We start from the raw sequence: 21,294 nt of genomic DNA on the forward strand, positions 1-21,294 counted from the left end.
ATTAAAATATTTTGGATGTTTTCTACATTTTCAAATATATTGATTTCAATTACAACACAGAATACAAAGTGTACAGTGCTCATTTTATATTTATTTTTATTACAAATATTTCCACTGTAAAAACCAAAAGAAATAATATTTTCAATTCACCTAATACAAGTACTGTAGCGTAAACACTTTATCATGAAAGTTGAACTTACAAGTGTAGAATTATGTACAAAAAATAACTGTATTCAAATATAAAACAATGTAAAACTTTAGCACCTACAAGTCCACTCAGTCCTACTTCTTGTTCAGCCAATCGCTCAGACAAACCAGTTTGTTTACATTTGCAGGAGATAATGTTTCCCGCTTCTTCTTTACAATGTCACTTGAAAGTGAGAATAGGAGTTCGCATGGCACTGTTGTAGCCGGTTCTCAAGATATTTATGTGCCCGATGCGGTAAAGATTCGTATGTTCCTTCATGCTTCAACCACCATTCCAGAGGACATGCGTCCAAATAATCCAAAGCAGTGCAAACTGATGGATGTTCATTCTCATCATCTGTATCAGATGCCACCAGCAGAAGGTTGATTTTCTTTTTTGGCGGTTTGGGTTCTGTAGTTTCCGCATCATAGTGTTGCTCTTTTAAGACTTCTGAAAGCATGCTCCCCGCCTCATCCCTCTCAGATTTCGGAAGGCACTTCAGATTTTTAAACCTTGGGTCAAGTGCTATAGCTATCTTTAGAAATCTCATATTGGTACCTTCTTTGCGTTTTGTCAAATCTGCAGTGAAAGTGTTCTTAAAACGAACAACATGTGCCAGCTCATCATCCTAGATTGCTATAACACGAAGTATATGGCAGAATGTGGGTAAAACAGAGCAGGGGACGTACAATTCTCGCCCAAGGAGTTCAGTCACAAATTTAATTAATGCATTATTTTTTAACAAGCATTGTCAGCATAGAATCATGTCCTCTGGAATGATGGTTGAAGTATGGAGGGACATATGAATCTTTAGCACATCTGGCATGTAAATATCTTGCAATGCCGGCTACAAAAGTGCCATGCGACCACCTGTTGTCACTGTCAGGTGGCGTAAATAAGAAGCAGGCCACATTATCTCCCGTAAATGTAAACAAACTTGTTTGTCTGTAGCTGAACAAGAAGTAGGACTGAATGGACTTGTAGGCATAGGCCCCGACTCCATGGGTGCTGCGGGGCTGGAGCACCCAGGGGGAAAAATTAGCGGGTGTTCCACACCCACCGGGAGCCAAGCTCCCCCCACACCCAACCCCTCCCCCAAGCAAGGCATCCCCACTCCTCCCCCTCCCAGCTCTTCCCACCCGCCGCCTAACAGCTGTTAGGCGGCGCTTAGGACTTTCTGGGAGAGAGGGGGAGGAATGGGGACATGGTGCACTCAGGGGAGGAGGCGGTAAAGAGGCAGGGCAGGGGCAGAGACTTGGGGGAAGAGGGTGGAATTGGGACAGGGCAAGGGTGGTGCAGGGGTGGGGCCAGAGGCGGGGTCAGGGGCGGGGGTTGAGCACCCACAGGGCAGTCAGCACCTATGCTTGTAGGTGCTAAAGTTTTACACTGTTTTTGAGTGCAGTTATGTAACGAACAAAATCTTCATTTGTAAATTGCACTTTTATGATAGAGATTGCATTACAGTACTTGTATGAGCTGAATTGAAAAGTACTATTTTTTCTTATTTTTACAGTGCAAATATTTGTAATGAAAAATGATAAAATAAAGTGAGCATTGTACACTTTGTATTCTGTGTTGCAATTAAAATCAGTATATTTGAAAATGTAGAAAAACATCCATAACTATTTAATAAATTTCAATTCAATTCTTTTGTTTAACAGTGCGATTAAAACTGTGATCACTCACGATTAATTTTTTTAACCGTGATTAATTTTTTTGAGTTAATTGCGTGAGTTAATTGCGTGAGTTAACTGTGATTAATCAACAGCCCTATTATTTACATATTTTGGGTTTTCTTTTCAGCATTTCTAACTGACATCCTAGAATTCAAGATAGAATGGCTAGAGCAGGGACTGGCAACCTTTGGCATGTGGTCCGACAGGGTAAGTGGGCTGGGCGGGTGTGTTTACCTGCCGTGTCCGCAGGTTCAGCCGATCACAGCTCCCACTGGCCGCAGTTCACCGTCCCAGGCCAATGGGGGCTGCAGGAAGTGGCGGCCAGCACATCCCTCAGCCCACGCCACTTTCCGCAGACCCCATTGGCCTGGAGCGGCGAACCATGGCCAGTGGGAGCTGCGATTGGCCAAACCTGCAGATGCGGTAGGTAAACACACCCGCCCAGCCCGCCACGGGGTTTACCCTCGTGGGCCACATGCCAAAGGTTGCTGATCCCTGGGCTAGAGACAGTAGTGCTCTATATTAGCCACAGCACATCTACTCAGAAACATGGGACCCATCATACCAGATCTGATCAGTGTGTCTTCTTGTTCCACATCCTGTCTCCTCCGACACTAGTCGGTAACTAGATTGTAATGGGCAGTTTGGTCTTCAAGGGTATTTAGGTGCTTAACTCCCATTTAAATCCCTGGGAGTTAGGCACCTAAATACCTTTGAGATTCTGTGCCTTTATGCCTAACCTCATGCTGTTAGTGGTTGGCTTTTCCTCTGAAGGAGACTGATGAAGGTTGATGATCTATATACATCGTACTCTGTCTAATGTAAGAGTGGATGATTTCATTATCTAGATAAAAGCTTAATCCTTTTTTTAATCCTACTCAGTTGAGGGCCTCCATGATATCTACTGGCAGTGAGTTCCACAGACTAACAACATATTCTGTACTTTTAAAAAAGGGAGAGAGCTTTTAACTGCTTTAAATTTGTTGCCTTTTGCTTTAATTCAGTGTCCCAACGGGAAACCCTGAAGTTATGGAACCACTTCCAAAGAGACACAGTTGCTCATTCTCCATTCTCTGGCACAGAGCCAGCCACAAATTTGGAAATCCAAAATCAGCTCCATGACAACCAAAACTGGGCACAGCAGCGAATCTCTATATTCCTATCAAGCATCAGGTACTGGCCACTTCTGGAGGTCAGATACTAGACTTGATGGATGATGCTTTAAAGCAAATCCTAAATTCATAATAAGTTTCAGCAATATATTCTAAACAGTGGGGGTTGCAATAAAAATATTAAAGTGCACTAAAGCAATAATACTATCAAAGGCTGCATGACGCTCTGTGTTGCTGTCTTTTTATAAAAAGAGATTTTTAAAAATCTTTTTAGAAATGACACTTAATAAGCCTCTTCCCTGGACTAAGAAGCCATTTACCATGATTCGGTACCTTCTGCAAAGAACCAGGGGTTAAATTTTCAAAGGAGACTAGTGATTTGCGGGGAGAGATAGAGTACTGAGCACCCAGCTTGAGACACCAAGGATATGGTAAGCACCTGCCCTTTGAAAGCCAGGACCTTTTAAGTTATCCCATGTTGGGAACCCAAAAAACGGAAGCAGCTAAAATCAGTAGTTACTTTTGAAAATGTAGAGCTATATATATAAAACATGAATATACCTTTACGGTGAGAGGCTTTAAAAATGGAAAAGGACAACCCAGAACAATTCAATCCCTTCTGCTGAGTAGCCTTGTTGTATATCTAGATCATCTTTCCTCTGTGTTGCAATGCCTATTTCTTAATTGCTATGGTACCTTGTGAGAAGGCAAAGACCAACAGCCTGGTGAAATGTTTCTGGAAGGAATGCACTCTTTCCACTGTCTCTAGGGGAAACACCTTCATGACCAGGGGGTAAATGTTCCCCTCCATTACCTATGCTTGCAGAGGGGAGAAAAAGCCAGGGTGCTGGAGAGGGGATGGACAACTCACCTCTTGTGGAAGTCTCTCTAGCTCCACTCTCGATATGTGGTCAGGACTCTGCAGAGGGAGTTGATGGGATTTGGGAGCAGCTGCTTTACATGGCACGTGCCTTTCAAAGCCCTGTAGATACCAGACGGGTATCTGTGCAGGCATAAATACAGTCAATAGCAGCATTGCTCCAGGGCTGAGTGGGAGGCTGGGCATTGCCATGGAGAAGCAGGCCCTCTGTGCTGCCTTTACCCACAGACTGCCAACATCCTCAGGAGGTGACACACCCCTGCTGCTTCCCATGGGAACCAACAAATCCCTCCCTCCTGCCATCAGCTTTCACTGGGAACTGCTAAGTCTAGTTCCTAGAGTTTTCTGGACCCTCTGTCAATCCTCCATGGGCCAGTGGAGTGGAGTGCAGTGTCCACGCTCCTATTTAGGTGGGAAAGCCAAATAGTGAGAGGTGTCTGTTCGTCCGCCCTAAGAACTCTCTCATGTGGGGCACTGCAGGGCTCAACTCTCTCCCCTGCCCCTCCTGTATAACATATAGATGGAGCCAGTGGGAAGGTTAGTGGGATTTGTAGCTTGTGATGTCTTCGATCCACTAATGAGACCTCACACTAAATCCCCCCCTCTGCCAACCCCACTGATACTGGCTATCCATTGCAGGGCACCTCATGGCAGAAGGTTGGGAAAAGCAATCGGAGGAAGCAGCAGGGATGATGCAGGATGGAGGGAGGGCATCCAGCATTTGTGCTATTAAAAAGGCTTAGTGGGCCCGCAGCTGCTCTGAGGTACCCAGGTTGGTGCCATGGCTAAGAGCACTTTGCTCCATCTGCCTTTGGTAAAAAGTATGCAAGCTCTGATTCCAGATGGGGACCTCATTACATTTACCCATGCTTTCATCACCTCTCACCGACTGTAACCTGCTGTGCTTGGGGCTAGCCAGTGAAACCACTTAAAAGCTGAAGCAGGTTTGGGAACAGGCAGCATGAGAGATCACCTCTTTCCACATGCAATACGGCCACAGTTCATAACCATGGAGGGGTTCATGCTGGAGCTCTCTTAATTTCATTCAGAAGATGGTCCTGGAAGGGCTTTCTACCCCGGAGTCAGCCAGATTGGTTAGACACTCAGGTATACAAGGGCCATCTTTCCTGTACATTTTGTGGAGAGGGGGCTGGAGTGGAGAAGAGTTGATAGATGCCTACTGGGAAGAGGTTTGATTTTCACTTGAGCAGGAAGATTAGCTTGGTGTATGGAACCTGAATTATATTGTGTAGGTCAGGCCACCCCCAGAGCCTTGGGGATCCTGATGCATTGAAATAAACAAACATCTACCCACCACCCACTACGGGGTTCACTTGAAATACACTGTCAAAGAAACCTGATTGATTTCATAGAGGAGGAGTTCTAACTAGTGTGCTGTACTGCAGGTTGCCTAAGCTTTTCCATTGTTTTCAACTGGTCATAAATTTCTGAAATATATATAAAAATGACTAACTTCTCTGGTGCCAAAGTGGGTGATGGCAGAAAGCTGAAATTTGGCAGCCCCATGCCTCATTGGGTATGCAGCTTGGCTGGTGTCCAGTGAAATAAGCAGGAGCTCTCCCTAAATAGTGAGACTAAAACCAATATTTACAAATAATTTGATTTAGTTAAAAAAATTGAAAATAAGTAATGTAGTTTCCATAGAGACCTACTGTTTTAATTTGGGTTGACCGACCCAGTAGAAATTGTCTTGTGTTCATCATTTCAATTGTAATAAGTGACTTAAATAAGTGTCACACCATTTCTTTAGTCACGGCACACCATGCAGTCTGTGCACTGAGCTAAGGATCCTACAGAACAAATACTATGTGAGCAAGGTAATTAAAGAATATATTGTGATGCAACCTTAATGTTGCCATTTCCTGACTTTGAAGTGCTTATCTTTGCATCCTTACCCTTCTCTCAATGCAATATTTTTGTGCAGAATACAGGATATCCAGACAGCCTGGTATAATAGTGCAATTTACCTTAAGAACATAACATAAGAACATAAGAATGGCCACACTGGGTCAGACCAAGTATCCTGTCTGCTGACAATGGCCAATGCCAGGTGCCCCAGAGGGAGTGAACCTAACAGGTAATGATCAAGTGATCTCTCTCTTGCCATCCATCTCCACTCTCTGACAAACAGAGGCTAGGGACACCATTCCTTGCCCATCCTGGCTAATAGCCATTAAGGGACTTAACCTCCATGAATTTATCCAGTTCTCTTTTAAACCCTGTTATAGTCCTAGCCTTCACAACCTCCTCGGGCAAGGAGTTCCACAGGCTGACTGTGCGCTGAGTGAAGAAGAACTTCCTTTTATTTGTTTCAAACCTGCTACCCATTAATTTCATTTGGTGAACCCTAGTTCTTATATTATGGGAACAAGTAAATAACTTTTCCTTATTCACTTTCTCCACACCACTCATGATTTTATACACCTCTATCATATCTCCCCTTAGTCTCCTCTTTTCTGAGCTGAAAAGTCCTAGCCTCTTTAATCTCTCCACATTAAATTTCATTTGCCATTTTACTGCCCAATCACTTAGTTTTGTGACATCTTTTTGAAGTTCTTCACAGTCTGCTTTGGTCTTAACTATCTTGAGCAGTTTAGTATCATCTGCAAACTTTGCCACCTCACTGTTTACCCTTTTCTCCAGATCATTTATGAATAAGTTGAATAGGATTGGTCCTAGGACTGACCCTTGGGGAACACCACTAGTTACCCCTCTCCATTCTGAAAATTTATTCCTACCCTTTGTTCCCTGTCTTTTAACCAGTTCTCAGTCCATGAAAGGATCTTCCCTCTTATCCCAGGACAACTTAATGTACGTAAGAGCCTTTGGTGAGGGACCTTGTCTAAGGCTTTCTGGAAATCTAAGTACACTATGTCCACATGTTTGTTGACTCCCTCAAAGAACGCTAATAGATTAGTAAGACATGATCTCACTTTACAAAAACCATGTTGACTTTTGCCCAACAATTTATGTTCTTTTATGTGCCTGACAATTTTATTCTTTACTATTGTTTCAACTAATTTGTCCGGTACTGATGTTAGACTTAACAGTCTGTAATTGTCAGGATCACCTCTAGAGCCCTTCTTAAATATTGGCGTTACATTAGCTATCTTCCAGTCATTGGGTACAGTAGCTGATTTAAAGGACAGGTTACAAACCATAATTAATAGTTCCGCAATTTCACATTTGAGTTCTTTCAGAACTCTTGGGTGAATGCCATCTGGTCCCAGTGACTTGTTACTGTTAAGTTTCTCAATTAATTCCAAAACCTCCTCTAGTGACACTTCAATCTGTGACAATTCCTCAGACTTGTCACCTACAAAAGACGGCTCAGGTTTTGGAATCTTCCTAACATCCTCAGCCATGAAGACTGAAGCAAAGAATTCATTTAGTTTCTCTGCGATGACTTTATCATCTTTAAGTGCTCCTTTTGTATCTCGATCGTCCAGGGGCCCCACTGGTTGTTTCGCAGGTTTCTTGCTTCTGATGTACTTAAAAAACATTCTGTTATTACCTTTTGAGTTTTTGGCTAGCTGTTCTTCAAACTCCTTTTTGGCTTTTCTTACTACATTTTTACATTTAATTTGGCAGTGTTTATGCTCCTTTCTATTTACCTCACTAGGATCTGACCTCCACATTTTTAAAGATGCCTTTTTATCTCTCACTGCTTCTTTTACATGGTTGTTAAGCCATGGTGGCTCTTTTTTAGTTCTTTTACTGTGTTTTTTAATTTATGGTATACATTTAAGTTGGGCCTCTATTATGGTGTCTTTGAAAAGTGTCCATGCAGCTTGTAGGGATTTCACTCTAGTCACTGTACCTTTCAATTTCTGTTTAACTCACCTCCTCATTTTTGCATGGTTCCCCTTTCTGAAAGTAAATGCCCCAGTGTTGAGCTGTTCTTCCCACCACAGGAATGTTAAATGTTATTATATTATGGTCACTATTTCCAAGCGGTCCTGTTATAGTTACCTCTTGGACCAGATCCTGCAGTCCACTCAGGATTAAATCGAGAATTGCCTCTCCCCTTGTGGGTTCCTGTACCACCTGCTCGAAGAAGCAGTCACTTAAAGTATCGAGAAATTTTGTCTCTGCATTTTGTCCTGAGGTGACATGTATCCAGTCAATATGGGGATAATTGAAATCCCCCACTATTATTGAGCTCTTTATTTTGATAACCTCTCTAATCTCCCTTAGCATTTAATTGTCACTATCACTGTCCTGATCAGGTGGTCGATAATACATCCTTACTGTTATATTCTTATTATAGCATGGAATTACTATCCATAGAGATTCTATGGAGCATGTGGATTCATTTAAGATTTTTATTTCATTTGATTCTACATTTTCTTTCACATATAGTGTCACCCCACCCCCCACCACCTGTTCTGTCCTTCCGAAATATTTTGTAACCTGGAATGATTGTGTCCCATTGATTGTCCTCACTCCACCAGGTTTCTGTGATGCCTATTATATCAATATCCTCCTTTAACACGAGGCACTCTAGTTCACCCATCTTATTATTTAGACTTCTAGCATTTGTGTACAAGCACTTTAAAAACTTGTCACTGTTTATTTGTCTGCCCTTTTCTGATGTGTCAGATTCTTTATGTGAATGTTTCTCATCTGATCTGGCCCATCCTTTATCCTCTTCCATCCTCTCCCCCTGACTAAAACCTAAAGAATCTCTATGAATAGACTCTCCTCTAAGAGAAGTCTATGTCCGATCCACGTGCGCCTCTGCAGCAATCCGCTTTCCCCCATCTCTTAATTTAAAAACTGCTTGATTTAAAAACTAAGTTTAAAAACTACCTTGATTTAAGTAAAGCCTGTTGTTCGATTTCTCACAAGTAGTTTGTGAATATGATCCAAAATGTAGGCAGTACTAAAGAACAAAACAGACTGAACCCTTCCTTCCAACTGGCTAAGAGCTGGAGTCTCATTCCTTGGCTCTGCTTGAGCTGGGCTTTGCAGAAGACTGGGGGCATCCAAGGTGGCTTTACACAATGTTTTATCCTCCCCACACTCCTGAATCCATGGGCTACACACCTTCAACCATCCTCAGAGATACCTTAAATTCCGCCCAGCTGCCTACAGCCTCAAGAGACTGTTAATGGCAGTCAGGGAATGCCAAATTGCAACCAACCTCACAACCATTCTCCTGCCACCTTCCTCTACAACACCCAAGGATTGCCCAATACTTGGGAAATACTTAGTCATTATGTAAGCCATCGTTATACTCTTTTTTTCCACTGCGGGAGTGATGGGAAAGGGCTGAAAAAGAGGCAAAGATCTGGCCCGAAGGCAGAAAATCCTTTTGGAAGAATAATTGGACTCCCACAGGGCTCAGTGGAAGAAACAATTTAACATATTAGTTATGGACTGAGAAATCTGAACTAACTCCATTGTCTCCGAACTCAGATGACACAAAGCTAGGAATGAGTGGAGACAGCAAGATTGCAGGAGGATTTAAATATGTTAAGGGACATGGCGGGGAGAAGAGCAGTTCCACATCAAGAAGCATGATGTGCATTATATCCTGGCCTTGCACACCAGTGACTGCACCTTTTACCTTTCACTCCGTTTGGATAATCAGACTAAACTAGGCAGTTACAGTGTTTCTAGTCAACTGCATTTTCGGATTCTTCTGCTCCACAGCCAATGCAGTCATATTTGGATTGAAGACACTGTCAGTACCCACATATGTTCAAGTTTAAAAGAGTTTATAGAAATTTAAGATCTTTTCTCTAAATATTTCTATGCATAGGAGGGGAAAGTTGTTGGTTCTTTTTAATAAATAACCCACATTTGGAACAAAATTAAACTCCCAAAGGAGAAGATATGTATTTCTTGGACATTAGCACTGGCCCATTATGCACAACATAAACAGCTTCTGTCTAAACATCAAGTTTCATTAATATCATTATTGAGAAAAGGGAAAATATTGGTAGTCACAACAGCCATATCCAGACGGATAAATCTAGAGTAAAACTATTAAAACTTGCTTGCTTTTAGCCTTCAAGCACCAGCTTTTGCTGTAGACCAGGATTCCACCTGTACCTTTAATTGATATAGTAAGGGTGAAATCCCAGCCCGTTGAAGTCAATAGCAAACCTCTCATTGAGTTTTACCATGGACTTCAAGGAGTCAGATTTCACCTGAAGTATTTGGTCACTGATTAAGTAATCATCACGTTCTGCTTATTCTAGATTTTCTACCTGAAGGGTACCTTAAAATCCATCAATGAGAAAATGCTCCGTAATTAACTATAAGATTCTGTAGCTAATCTTCAATTACAGATATTTACTTTTAATTTTAACTTTTAAGGAAAATTAGTTAATTGAAGTATTGCCTTGACATGAACATTAGTGTCTTCTCTTCATCCACAGAATAGTTACAGAATGGGCTGAGTGGAAATATACATTTCCCCCACATCACTCTTCAAATAACTCTCAGTCCTGATGGCCTCAAGGGAAGGCAAGTTGATCTCTAGGACCCATTCATCGTGATATAGATTCCTATCTATTATTAAAGGAATTGAAACCAAAATTGTTCTATGGTCTAACATCTGCAGTTAACTTTCAACCTCTGCCAACCTGTACTGATCTGAACCAGTAACCTAGAGGTGTGTCCCTGTGTTCCATTACCAGTTTCATGAGCCATTCAGCATTCCACCATAATAATGCTATTACTCAAAGACTTTCACTGTTTCGCTAGGCATTGGTTTTATTGAAGCTTTAGTCAGAGTTTAAGCAAGGCCACTAGCTTCTTCTCCTGGTTACATAAGAACAGCCGTACTGGGTCAGACCAAAGGTCCATCCTGTCTGTCAGGCCCAGTATCTTGTCTTCTGACAATGGCCAATGCCAGGTACCCCAGACAGAATGAACAGAACAGGTATCATCAAGTGATCCATCTCCTGTCACCCATTCCCAGCTTCTGTCAAACAGAGGCTAGGGACACCACCCTTGCCCATCCTGACTGATAGCCATTGATGGACCTATCCTTCACGAACTTATCTAGTTCTTTTTTAAACCCTGTTGTAGTCTTGGCCTTCACAACATCCTCTACAAAGAGTTCCACAAGTTGACTGTGTGTTGTGTGTGTAGAAATACTTCCTTTTGTTTGTTTTAACCCTGCTGCCTATTAATTTCATTTGGTGACCCCTAGTTCTTGTATTATGAGAAGGAGTAAATAACACTTCCTTATTTATTTACTTTCTCCACACCAGTCATGATTTTATAGACCTCAGTCATATCCCTCCTTAGTCGTCTCTTTTCCAAGCTGAAATGTCCCAGTTTTATAAATCTCTCCTCACATGGAAGCCATTCCATATCCCTAATAATTTTTGTTGCCCTTCTCTGAACCCTTTCCAATTCCAGTATGTCTTTTTTGAGATGGGGCGACCACACCTGCATGCAGTATTCAAGATGTGGGCATACCAAAGATTTATATACAGCCAATATGATATTTTCTATCTTATTAATTATCCCTTTCTTAATGATTCCCAACATTGTTAGCTTTTTTGATTGCCGCTGCACATTGAGTGCATGTTTTCAGAGAACTATCTACAATGACTCCAACATCTCTAACAGCTAATTTAGACCCCATCATTTTATATGTATAGTTGGGATTATGTTTCCAATGTGCATTACTTTGCATTTATCAACACTGAATTTCATCTGCCATTTTGTTGCCCAGTCATCCAATTTTGCGAGATCCCTTTGTAGCTCTTCGCAGTCTGCTTTGGACTTAACTATCCTGCATGGTTTTGTATCATCTGCAAATTTTGCCACCTCACTGTTTACCCTTTTTCCAAGTCGTTTATGAATATGCTGAATAGTATTGGTCCCAGTGCTGACCCCTGGGGGACACCACTATTTACCTCTCTCCACTCTGAAAACTGACCAATTATTCCTACCCTTTGTTTCCTATATTTTAACCAGCTGCTGATCAATGAGATGACCTTCCTTCTTATCCCATGGCAAATTTACTTTGCTTAAGAGCCTTTAGAGAGGGACTTTCTGAAAATCTAAGTACACTATATCCACTGGATCCCTCTTGTCCACATGCTTGTTGACCCCCTCAAAGAATTCTAGTAGATTGGTGAGGCATGATTTCCCTTTACAAAAACCATGTTGACTCTTCCCCAACAAATTATGTTCATCTATGTGTCTGACAGTTCTATTCTTTACTATAGTTTCAACCAGTTTACCCAGTAATGAAGTTAGGCTCACTAGCCTGTAATTGCCAGGATCTCTTAGTACAGCTCAAGTAGCTTTTTCCCCCGCATCACAAGAGGCAAGTTTGGACTTTGAGGTGAATGCAAAATCTAGTCGGGGAAAAGGTGAAGGCCTGCTAGGCTAGCTATCCCAGGTACTAGAACCTTCCTAAGAAGCTGGGGTGGGGTGGGGCTGAGGATCACGACAGTAGATCTTCCTGGATAGCCTTTTAAAAATAAAGATTTTAAATACTTCAGAGTATTTAAATTGCATTGTAAGCCCAGAGCAGTTCAGACATCTCTGTAATCATTCAAACTCACTCAGAGACCTGTTCTGACAGTTTGCAAGCTATAGCTCAAGAAAGAAGTGTCACTCCCTTACTAGGAGAAAGTGGCTCTCTCCTGTCCTTGCTATTACCCCATGAAGTCACTGTGACACATAGTAGAAGTTCATGGGTTTACAAGCGATCTGAAGAGTCCAGAGATCTTGATGACTGGCTTTGTTTTTCTAATAAGTAAAGTGGAAACAGGCTTGTATTGGATAAAATCACATGTTAAGGGCTGCAGGTGCTTCTTCACACAGCACAACATATTTCCCAGGAGACTCTGTGACAGCTTGCAGAAGCCAGAGTTATGTCAGACTACCATGTGTCTTTAGACAAATTGATTACCTTGATATATTCCAGCTAAATCTGCATTTTGTATCCTGAAACTGGATTACAGGCAGCACTGACTGTATGGAGAGGAGGACTAGCCAACATCATCCTGTACGATTTCTTTTTGGGCTACAGATAATGGCCCAGAACATTAAGATCTCCATTTCAGTTCTGCCCAGATTCTAGGCTAAAAAAATATCTTACTTGGTCTCTAGTTCACTTTTACAATTTGGTTAGTCTCCCATTTTAATGCCCAGCTGCAAGCAAGAGTCTTCAGTGAAAAAGAAAGAAAAAGGTAAAATCTATGCAAAACAAAGTTCCCCTGTAAATAATGAACAAATCACCTGAAAACAGAATATAGAAGAAAAGGTTTTCATAAGATTTCCAAGGCACCACCACACTGTGCTAGCAAACAGAAGCTTCACAACTTTACCATCCCAACTAAATATACCTCTCTGCTGCTTCAATAGCCACAACAGACAGCACCAGCTCAAACCTATGCACAGCCTTCTACTCCATTCACTACATTTACATGCACTCCAACTATCCACTTTGCCACCTATTTGGATTATTTTAAATTTGAGCAGTTTCTTAACCTTCTATGATACTACAGCACACAGCTATTTCCTTCACCTCACTTTCCCCTTTCTCCACTGACATTAATGCTAAAATTGCCATAGTATTTTATTCTCTTGAAGTTCTAGCTACCATAACATTTTTACAACAAACCTATAGTACTACATTCTTAAAGTATAGCCACAGTCAGAATGACTATGTGACAGAACTCCAGATCCACCCAACACCTTCTCTCATCAATTTACAGAACACTGCTAACGTCCCTACAGCAGCCCTCCCTACTGTTTCTCCCAGCATGCCTTTCTGCAGCTAGCCCTTTAAATTTGGCAGCCTCAAACAGCTACAGCCCTAAAGAAACCATTTTCTAGTTAGCAGCTGTATATTTTTCTGTCCCGGTCGGTAAGTACCTACTATGTTCTCCCTCCTCCTCCACTTTTTTTAATACTACTGAGGAGACAGTATTTTCTCTCACTACATTGGAATGATACCTTATTACTTAATGTATCTGTTCCTGGTGCATTTTTTAAGCCCTACATAGTTGTTTTACTAGCAAAAACAAGTGTATATTGATGGTTGGCATTGTGGAACCAAAAAAAAGCTACAAGAAACACTCTTGATTCTATTCTGTCTTGTGTATTATCAACAGAGGTACATGCTAAGTGCACAATCTGTATTACTGAGGATGATGTCTAGGGCATGACCCTGCTGAATTTTCAGATCCCAGGGCAAGCTTTGTAAGGCTGGAATTTAGAAAAGCGAACATACAAACAGAGTCAATCAGATCTGGAAGTTAATGACAATGGATCAATAGGAAGCCTAGATGTTCAGATGGTCCCTTCTAGCCATAAACTCTATGACTATATCCCTCCTCCATGTTATTTTCACATTCTTGGCACTTTGAGGGCCTGATCCAATTCCCAGTGAAGCCAATGAGACTCCTTTACTTCCGTGGGAGTAGGATTAGGCCTTGATGGGAGATTTAGGGTTCTTTGCCCTGCACTAGGGGACAGGGGGTAAGGATACTAGGTGGACTTGAGTGTGCTTGTATTTCTACTTAGCAGTGAGGTGAGTAAAGCATAATAATGTGTGGGCACTTCACTGTCATGTAGGGGTGAGGTGGGCACAGCCTGGGTGAGAGGGATGCACTCTAAGTGTGCAACTCGGCCTAGGGCACAATCTGAGTGTGCAACACCGCCTCCTGGGGGTGAGAGGGGCTCAGCCTGAGTGCCCGAGGCGCTAGGCCGCCCTCCCCTGTGCAGGCCGAGGGGCAAGGGGCGCTGCGCACCGAGGGGCCTGTCGCCTTCTGGTGGCGAGTTGGGGAGGTGCCGTTGCCGTTAACAACCCGCGACCCGTGCTCGCCCAGAAGCCAGGGCTAGCGGGGCGCGCTCTCCTCCGGCCGCCGGGGCGCGGGCCGTACCTGCTGCCTGGGCCGGGCGAGCCAGGGGTCGAGCCCGGGCCGAGCTCTCCGCGCTGCGGGAAGGAGGCGGCGGCGCACTTCCCCCACGGATCTTCGCCCCGCTGCGAGCGGGCGGGCAGGCTGGGCCCATCCGCCCCTGCCCGGGGCACCCGGCCCGCCACCCTCCCTGCCTCCGCGCAGCCCGGCGCGGCGAGCCGCAGAGGGGGGCTAGCCAGGGGGGAGGCGCACTGACGGCAGCGGTGTCAAGTACGGAGCGCCGGGTTACGTGCCGACGCCGGGCTGCCACGACTCGCCGTCTGCGGGGAGAGCCGAGCCGAGCGCCGGGGCTGTGCGTGCGCTGCGAGCGGCGGGCTCTGGCCGGGCCTGCTCTGCTGCTCCGCCGCAGCCAGCCGCCTTCCTGCCCCCGGCAGCTCCCGCGCGGGGCAGGTGCGCTCACCTGCCGCCGGGGCCAGCGCGCCGCAGCCCCGCGTCCCCTTCACCTGCTCCATGTGAACTTCGAGCCCCGGTAAGCCTGCGCCCGCCGCCCGGAGATGTCCGCCGCTTCCCGGGGCCGCTGTAGTAGTAATCTCTGGGTCGGGTCTGACTTTGGCTGCCACTGATTTGTTCGGCTCCCTCCCTCAGCGAAGCAAACACAACCCGGGGGGGAATCGCAGATGGCACTTAGTGTATCAGACCTATTGAAAATAATGATTATTAATAATAGACTAGAACATCAACAAGGCCAGCGGGCAAATAGTCTGAAAATAAAATGAGCCCATCACCCTGACATGTTGAATGTCTGCGGGTATAAAAGTGTAAAGCCCACACAGCTGTGGATTTCCGCGGTCCCCCCCCCCCATCTAAATCTTGTGGTGTAACTAAAGGACAGTAATTTGTTTTTCTTTAATCAGTTCATGGCAGTCGGATGGTTCAGGATCTTATGAAGGCAAAGCCTTTTAGGAGCATCGGGCCCTGCATTTTCCTCCTCCTTCCCCCGAAAATTATAGTATTGCTTTATTGGGATGGGTGGGGGTGTCTTTTTTTGTTTGTTGTGAGGTCGTCATGTTTTAGGTGGGATTCTCCTCAGTCTCAGGAGTTTGGCTTTTAGAAATCAACTGGTTCCCCACTTCCAGGTCTTCACTGTCAGAATTTTAAATATCGAACTCAGTTCTCTCCCCCAGGCCGCCAGAGGGACGGAAGTGCCTGTTTTTTTGGGGGATTCTGATGGTCTCAAATATCCAAGGGTGCAGAGCCTTGTGTGGGTTCAATGAGCCTATATTTTATTTTCTAGCAACCTATGGTGACTGTGGTTACTTCTCCTTATGGCTTCTTATCTTTCTCTTTATTCTTACAAACTGGGTCATTTTCAGCTCGCTCTAGAGTGCATAGCAATTGATGTATTGATTTCGGGTATGAAAAAGAGTTGCTGATGATTCTAAAGTTCACCAGGGATCAGCAAATCCTTTTAAACAACTGTAAGATCTGAAGAAGAGTGTGGAGAATATAGCTGGGTGTATATCTGTCTTGTGAAAGATTCTGGTTCTACTCCATTCAGTGTACACCAGGGTTATGCTAAGAAGCAGGATTTGACTCTATTGTCTCTCAGTTTTGATGGGTTTTTTTTAAGAATAAAACAAATTACTTAAGTACTATTTTTTGAGATTCAGTTGTTCTGTATTAACGTTTATTAAAGATTTCGCTCCTGACCCATTAAGTCTACACCAAGGTAGAGCAGATATCATGAGTTGAATCCATTTGTCTCAGTTTTTAAAATCTAATTTACTATATCTGTTCTCAGTCTGGGATTCTTGTGTTCTGTGTTTTTTATCAAAATGTATTAATTAGTATTAAAGCAATTACATAAGAAAAATATTGTTAAATTGTAGCTTGCTCATTCTTTCACAGTTTACTTTTTGCGATTTTTAAATGTTACAAACAATATAATGTTAAATGATAAAATAGCTACAAGATTAATTATTAGTAAAAGCATGTTTCATGTTGAAGTAGTACAAATTAAATGCTAGAGTGTTTCTGAATTTGAATAAGGTGGATGTGACATTATTTCGTCACTGTATTCCCTCACAGAGGGACTGGTAGAAACTAGAGATAATGGAAACATTCTGGCTTTAAGCTTTCTTGAATATTCTGTAGATGTTTCAAAGTAGCAGTTGTTGGTTTGATGCACTTACATTAAATTGTCTTTTTGACTTCAGAACTTCCATCATTTTCACATTCAGAGAGAATTGGAGTGTAAAGTTTTGCGATCTGTACTTTCAGTGAAACTTGTTCAGTTTCTCAGGAAAAAAAAACAGCCTTTAAAAGAAGTTCACCTGATCCATTCATGCAACTTCTTAACAGCAGTTGTCTTGCAAGTTAATTTTAATCAGGCTAATTAAACGAAATATATTGATTAAAAACAAAATATTACATATTTTCCCACATATGTTAATACATTTTAACGAAAACGCTTGTATTGAGCTTTTTTAAAATTTGGTGTTGGTGTTTTACTTGGACACATTTTCAATTATTTTTCGTTTTCCCTTCATTTTCTCTTCTCTGTTAATTATTGCTTACATCTAAGAATTTGTTTGGAACATACACAGATTAGTTTTTGTACTCCCTACATTTGATTTGCTGTTTAGTTGTCTCCCACAGCTGCCGTGTAAATAGGATATTTTGTACTTAAAATTTATAAATTTCGATTCGAATCTTTAACAATGGCTGCTATATCTTTCTGAAGTTTAAATAAAAAACATTTTTCGTTGCAAAAACTCGATCGACAGTCATGGAAACGGTCATTCTTTAAAGATTGTCACGATCGGAAACCTAAGGGCAAAACAGCAAACTTTAAAAATGTCACTTTGGAATTAAAATGAATCCGTTCCGTTTCTGTAGTCTGGATTCCGGTGAACTAACTTCCAACTAGTTTAGAGGGTTTAGATCGCTTTGTGATATTCCTGGTGAGATTAGTTTTAAAAGCACAAAAGATGGAAATAAAAATGGTTTCAAAAGTTCAAAATTATGTTTCTTAAAATCTGGTTGTTTAGATTGGCAGATGGATGTATTCAGTTTGTAATTCGAAGGCGCATTTAAATGTCTTGTCTAAAACCTATGAGGATAAATCTGGTTTCTAGAAGCTGGTTAGATGCTATAATTTAAGATAATTGTTCGATACAATCTTGCTTTTCCAACAGATCTAAAAACTAAAATTTTTGTTTCAAATTAGTCAAACCCTTTAAATTGACGTGGTGCTGTGCGTATCCCTTTTTCCAGGCTGTCCCCCACAGCAAAACAAGCCGTAAGTACTGGTGTAGAACTGCTTTTCGAGTGTTTCTCCTCTAATTCGGTGTGTTTATAGGAGAGTACAAGGGGAAAGACATAACTGAAACCTTGCTTTTAAAATTTGTCTCTGTAGCAGTGGATTGACCATACCTGGGGGGGGAAAGAGAATATAACAATGGTACATTTCCTTCACAGACAAACAAAACGGGAATAGTAAAGAGAAGCTCAAATTCCGGTGTAGGTAGTGGGGTGGGCTGCAGATGCTGCACACACAGTGAGAGGGCACTGGCTGGCTATTAAGGATTCCCTTGCTAGGTTAGATCACTTACCACAGAGGAAAATATCTTTTTTATTAATTGTGCATTTCCCCTTTATCCCTTTTACCGAGCATAAATATTTGGGTTCGGATTTAGCCCTTAAAAAGCAATCTTGTTCAGGTCCTCGGTTAGAATGATGGGAAGTGGCAAGCGATCCCGATCCTTGGTTTTCTCTTCTAATGCTTTCCCTTAGCAAGTGAAGTCGCTGTAGAAGTGGAGGACACCGAGGGGCGTGTGAATGCCCCACTGGAAGGAGTGTGCAGGGCGTTCCTTGGGAAGCCGACCGACTCTAGACATTCACTGGAGCTTCACCTCCTTCCGCAGACCTCTCGCCGCCTTGGGAAGAAGCTGGGGAGAGGTTTTAGAAAGCAGGGTTTGGTCTGGGTAAGGACGGCTTGTGAACACCAAGTCCTGGGGAGCTGGACTTTGGGGTTGGATCTGTCAGAGAGCTCACGGGGGTCACATCGAATAATGCCCCCCCCCGCCAGCGCCACTCCGGTTTGACTTTTTCTCCTGCCTCCTTAGTCCCAGTCGCCACCCCCTGCCAGTGTCAGAACTAATGCCACTCTGTACGTTTCCTGCTGCCCCTGGACTCGGAATTTTGCTTCGGGTAGCCGAGCTAACACGGCTGGTCAGGCGAGAGCCTGTTCTTTCTGGGGGTGGGTGCTCTGGGAGATACAGCAAGGGAAAGGGAGCCCCGATCGGCTTGGGAGCAGTAGCCAGACTGCCTGCCCCGCCGAGGGGCTCTGGGCGGGAGGAGGATGGGCCATGGCGATGAGGCAGTGGACCCAAGGGGAAGAGGGTGGGAGTGGGGGGAGGTTGAGCCATTGGAGTAGGGGCAGCTGGTGCTGGCGAGGGGCGATCAAGGGCAGAGCAGCGGAGTAAGGAGCTTTCCCTGCGGAGCCCCCCTCGGCGTGGGGCAGCCGCTCTAGCCCGCTCGAGGGCAGTGCCCGGCTCTGGGGGTGGTGCGGGGAGGGGGCTCTGGAGAAGGCGCAGTGAGCCCGGCTCTCGCCTCTACCGCGCCAGTTCCACGCAGCTGCCTTGGGTTCTTTGATACAGCGAAATGTTCCCACCCCCTCCCCGCGCCCTGCTGGGGACCCCGCTCGCCCTCACTGCAGCCAGTTTGGTCCGTCGGGTCCCAGCGGGGAGGTCCCCCGATGCCCCGCCAGCCTTGCCGGGCAGACCGGTGCGTGCGAGGGGCGGAGGGGCGCGTCGGACGGGAGTGACATCTGTGGCCGGACAGGTAAAGTCCCTACGTCCGGGCACCCCTTCCCTTGCCCGGCTGAGGGCGGCGGGAGGGCAGGGCTGCTGGGCACACCCAGCGCTTGGCAATGCAACTGGAGCTTGGCTAAAATCGGCTAAGGCCATGACTGAGGCTCTGGGTGTCCCCAGGGGCAGCGTCTCTTAGCTCCGCGAGCTCTGTTCCGAGGCCAGGGGAATCTTCCCTTCACCCCACTCGGGTCCCCTCATACCCTAGGCCAAGGACACTTTCATCCGCTTTCCCGTCCTCCCAACCCCGCCGTCCAGGAAGCCCCTTCCCAGGTCGCCCTGCACACAACACTGTGCCTGCTGCGTCCTCGCCAGGCCCGCGGGCCGCTTTGCAGGGGGGCAGCGGGGTGACCTGCTAGCTCTTTTCTTTTTCAAGGGGACAGCAGCCAGACTGCCTGCTGACTTTTTAAAGTCCGTCCGTCCGTCCGTCCCCCAGCTGAGCCTCCTGGGGGGTGTTTCCAGCCTGCTGATTCCTCAGCTCGGAGTCAGCCCTAGCCAGCCTGACCAAGAGCTGCTTTTCCCTGGAAATGCCGGGCATATTTACGCGATGAATTTTCTTCCCTCCTTTGGGACCCTCCCTTCTGATTTCTCATCTATGGCTGTCTGGGGCCTGACACTGAGTCACTTCTCTCTCAAACCCCGAATAACTGCCGCTTCCAGAGCGGGGTGTCTATTCAGACCTGCCCCGGGAGCTCGGTCCCGAATCTGAAAGGAGATGAAGCTCCCAGGCGGGTTCCTTTCCCTGGATCCCTGCAGCTGTGGGGAGAAGGGGCTGGAGGAACAGTCATTTTTATAATTCAACTCAATATGTATTTAACCCTCTCCAAACAAAGGTTAGAAATGAGTTAATAGAAACCACAGCTGCAGCTCCGTTCTGATCTGTGCTACTGTGCGGTTATGTATGTGGGTGTCTGCTTTTGCAGGGGGTTAGCGTGTGGTATTTAGTGTTTGGGGGGGGGGGTTCTGCAATGAATGGAAAAACTGGATCATCTCAAAAGGTCACAGCAGATCTAACGTGCAGCGAGAATTTAGCAATGTCTTTCCACTCTGGGCGAATGCGTTTGGTTCAATCACCGGAGTAGTATACCTTCAGAAAACACAGGGACGGTTATTTTGGTACATGATGTTATCCAGGGGACCCGCAGGGCCAGCTATTGTGCATTTTCTCGCCATGATCGTTATGCCAGGGCTTGAGTACCGTGTTGAGATACTGTGCTCTCCCCGTTATGCTAGGAATAGCCCAGCTTCTCCTGTTACCTGAGCAAACTTATCTGAAGGTAACTGTCCTCCTGGTCGTTCATTGCATTTAACAGGGCTCTGCCAACGAGTGGCATTGCCGTCATTTTTAAAGGCCGCTTTTAAAGCTCGAGGACGAGGCGGCTTGCAATGATTTATGTGGAGTTATTTTTAAAGGCAGCTTTTAAAAACTAGCGGACGAGGCGGCTTGTGGGGATTGATCTGCAGTCCCTGCCCCTTCTTTCACTTGCGCCAAAGCTCGGGGGGCGAGCTGGCCACGATCCTGCTGTATTTTGGGGTGGGATGGGGGGAGACTTTTAACTGTGTTCCCTTCTTCGGAGAAGGGGCCCGAGCTGCTGGAGCTGCGTGCCCCGGGGGAGCAGGCTGGGGCTGGTGTGCACGCGCCGGGAGGGGGGCCGGCTGGGGATGCAGCGGAGCCCTGCGCGCGCGGGGGGCGGGGCCGGGGG

Source organism: Eretmochelys imbricata, chromosome 8 (genome assembly GCF_965152235.1).
Source record: "Eretmochelys imbricata isolate rEreImb1 chromosome 8, rEreImb1.hap1, whole genome shotgun sequence".
In the NCBI taxonomy this organism is placed as follows: Eukaryota; Metazoa; Chordata; order Testudines; family Cheloniidae; genus Eretmochelys; species Eretmochelys imbricata.